This window comes from Dipodomys spectabilis, unplaced genomic scaffold (assembly GCF_019054845.1).
Source record: "Dipodomys spectabilis isolate Male_0828 unplaced genomic scaffold, ASM1905484v1 ptg000333l, whole genome shotgun sequence".
In the NCBI taxonomy this organism is placed as follows: domain Eukaryota; kingdom Metazoa; phylum Chordata; class Mammalia; order Rodentia; family Heteromyidae; genus Dipodomys; species Dipodomys spectabilis.
Window position 1 is genome coordinate 3,597,070 of NW_024871010.1, and position 4,080 is coordinate 3,601,149.

Below are 4,080 nucleotides of genomic sequence, written 5' to 3' on the forward strand. Positions count from 1 at the left end.
ATTCCTCAGCACCACATAAGCAAAAAGAAAAAAGCCGGAAGTGGTGCTGTGGCTCAAGTGGTAGAGCGCTAGCCTTGAGCTGAAGAGCTGAGGGAGAGTGCCCATGCCCATAGTTCAGGCCCCGCGACTGGACCCCCCAAAAATTAAAAAACATAAAATAAAATAAGGAAGCCTTATAGTTTTAACAGAAACTGTGTAGTTAACAAAGTCTTAACTCTTTATTCTGCTCCTTTACACAAAGACTTGGCAACTTCTCATTAGTAATGTTTCTATAAACTCTGAAATATACATACATAGTAGCATATGTCTGTTAACATAAATCTTAAATACTTTATCGAAAAGTTTTATTACCTGCCAAACAGTCCTAGTTTTAGCATATATAAGCAAATTCCCAAAATTAAATATATTTAAACCATTAAAACTTTTAACAAAACTTAACACTTGCTGCAGTGTTCATTATCACAGGTGCCTTGTATAGAATAATTGAATTCCTCCTCCTACACATCTCTTGAACAATAAATATCTGGAATTATTTTGTTTTTGACATGTCATTCTTGACTTTATTCTTAAATGTGTGCTTATGTAAGAAGTACATGGCTCTAAAATTTCATGAAAATTGTTTTAAACTTACTTTTTGTTGAATTGTCTAGTTTAAGAAAATCAATTACACTTTATGTATAAAACATGTTCTATGCTCTATTCAGCATCACGTACTCTAACATTGGAACGATACAGAGAAGATTTGAATTGCCCCTGCGCAAGTATGACAGGCAAATTCCTGTACCATTCCATACTTTTACAACAACAGATGCTGGAGGGTATGTGACCACAAGGGAACTGTACTGCACTCTTGGTGGGAGTGTAAACTTGTTCAACCACTTTGGAAAGTATTATGGAGGTTCCTCAAAAGACTCCACATAGAACTCCCCTATGACACAGCAATCCCACATTTGGACATTTACCCAAAAGATCACAAACAAGACGGTACTAAAACTACCAGCACAATTATATTTATTGCAGTATTGTTTAAGATAGCTAAGATATAAGACCAACCCCGATGCCCCTCATCAGATAAATAGATCAAGAAAATGTACTATTTATACCAATGAAATTCTATGCCTCCATAAGAAAGAATGGCATCGCCCAATTTGTTAGAAAACGGAAAGACTTGGAAAAAGAAATTGTTAAGTGAAGTAAGCCAAGTCCAAAGAAACATAGGTCCCAGAGTTTCCCTAATTTTTAATAGCTAATATATGTCTGGGATATACACATATGACCAGATAAGATGTTGTTAAGGGAAATCAATCCCCAAATAGGAACACAAGTGTTTTTTTTCTTTATTGCTATTGTTCTAACGTACTTATAACAGGCTATGTGATTTTTTTGTTTCTTTATATGTTCCTCCCCCATGCTATAACCCCTGTTTTCACTGTATTTGAATTTGGTGTGCCCACCTCTTGTATATAAGCTCCTGTAATTTGGGGAGGGGAAGGAAAAAAACAAAATGCTTAAATATGGATTCAGGTTGACCCATTGTAACAATGAGATGCACAAGACACTATGTTGAAAACTGAACTTTACGATTTAGGCAGGGGAACGGGGGAGGGGAGTGTACTTGTAGAGGTTGGCGGGAAGGGACGGTAGAGGGAAAATAAAGGAGGAGGTAACAATGCTTGTTAGGAAATGTACTCATTACTTGCTCATGTAAATGTGACCTCTCTGTACAGTATTTTTAAAATAAAAAATATGAAAATGTTCTGAGATGAAAGAGTTTATTTCTTTTATTTTACTCAGATAATATGGTTAACAACGAAATTAATGCAAAACACTGATATGAAGGCATTTTGAATGAATGTGTGTGTGCACGTGCACGTGTTCTCATGCACTTGCATGTATGTTGGTGTGCTCACAGTTTGAAAAATGGGCTTAAAAGTCTTGCTAGTCCTTTCCTCTCTAGATTGATGAGCTACTATATGAGCTACATCTCCATTCCTGGCCCTTTGCTAGCTCATTGAAATTTTTGAAAAATAATCTCATGAATGTATTTTGCCCTGACTGGCTTCCACTGTTATCCACAGATCTCTGGCTCCTGAGTAAATAGGCCGAGTAGTTAGGATTACAGTTGTGACCAACCAGCACAAGGCTTTCAGAATAATTTTAAAAGTAGAAGAAAGTTTACTTCACGGGGGCCTCTTTTATCATCTCCTACTTCTAAAGCATTTTGGAGTTATTATTTGTGAATTTTTTTTGTTTTTTGGATTCTTAAGAAATTAAGTGATGATATTTAAAGTTTAGTACTTTGTAAAATGGATCCTGGAAAAATGGGACAGAATATATTTGTCTCTTTTATAAGCTCAGCTCTGTGCATGATAACCCAATGTCACCAACACTGTCTGTGTTGAAGACAAAATGTAACAGAAAACAATCACCTTAGGCAATAATTGCTATGGTATTATTTCTTCGACAATATGAACATTGAATAGAGTGTAAGAGAATGGAGAGATTTTACCTACCTTTTTTGAATTGCTGAAAGACTTTTGGAAACTGACTCATTTCCTTCCTCACAGTGTGTGTTTGGGCCATGCACTTACTGCCTTTACTTACAATTTTTCCCAACACTAAAATGGTAATAACATTAGCATTATAGAAAATGTTATCTTAAGAATTAAGGAAAATAAAACTTGTGAAATACTTAACATAAACCTCCATGAATGAGTTTTGAGTTTAGCCAGCAGTTTTTTTTTAAATACTAAAAAGAATGCAATAAGTATTACAGAAACCATTGTATATAGTGAGCAAACAGAAGTAATGTTATCTATTGATCATGCTCTTTTTCCAAGGAAGCCAGGTGGATTATTTCTCATGCTGTAAATCAAACTTGTTATCTTATGTCTTGATAGTGTAAAAATATCAGGACAAAATAATGAAGGAATGTTGTAGACTGAGGTGAAGTCCATATGAAAATGTTCAAAACTGATAAAACATAAAAGTATCTGAGCATTATATTGTGTTTTACATCATTTAAGTTACATTGCAAAGTTAAGAAAGACTTAGAAGAATGGATTCTCTTTTTGATTTCCTATCATAGGTCCTTGGATGAACTCTTTCCTCATTCTTGTAAAGGCATCATCAGATGAGGGGAAATATATTATTTTTTGTTTGCTTCTGTCCATTTATTCTTCATTTGACATCTGAACTACTTGAGACTGAAAGAAAACAAGGAAATTAGACACGTAGTCTTTGGAAAGAACAATCAATGTGAAATAAATAAAATGCATACAGCCTTGTAAAAGGTCTGACTAAAGTGAGTTATATAGTCCCAAGCATAAACAGAAAATCATTAAGCAATATCATGTTATTTAAAATTGAAAATGTTAGGAGTTGCTTAATATTGTTCCTTTCTAATACCTTGAATTAATTATTGATTTTGTATAGAAAGATTGAAGATGAGATTAACAAGAAACTTGATTAAAAGTGGACAAAAGTTCTGAATCGACATGTTCTCCTTAAAGCCCTGAAAATTTCCAGTGGGTTTACAAAGTTCTTTAATACCACTTCTATGCTGGTTTAATTCTTTTTGAGCAGAAGTCATTAGAGAAATGTAACTCAAAATTACTTTGATACTACTTCATAATTATTGTAACTTTTATCAAAAAAATGAAAGGAATCAGGTGTGGTGGTAAAGGCTTTTAATTCCAAGCACTTAGGAGGTTGGATTTAAGTCTAAGGCCAGTCTGGAGTACTGAAGATAATAAAAACATGCCCTTTATTACCTTTTAACAAAGGTAATAATGCTGAAAGTGTGGAGAAAAGGAAATTTTCTACACTCTTCAACAAAATGCAGGTTAGTATTCTCCTTGTAGAAAGTAATACGCAGCTTTCTAAAGAACTCCAATGTTGAAATATCATCTGCCCCACCAATCATGTGATTATTTCTCTATGAGTAACTCAAATATATCTGCAGTCCATTGTACTTATCATTCACAACATCAGCCAAGATATAAATCGAAGTTCAGTGTTCAACTACAGACTAATAAAGCAACTGTGGCACATGCACGAATACCTTTTTCTGTTTCATCC

At 34.2% G+C, this 4,080-nt stretch overlaps 1 non-coding gene across 1 annotated transcript; it reads left to right on the forward strand.

The window, feature by feature from the left end:
* Window positions 1-691: 691 nt before the first annotated feature.
* LOC122095071 lies at window positions 692-798 on the forward strand. The gene has a single exon (XR_006145021.1). It is a non-coding gene; the product is annotated as a U6 spliceosomal RNA (small nuclear RNA).
* The last annotated feature ends 3,282 nt before the right edge of the window (window positions 799-4,080 follow it).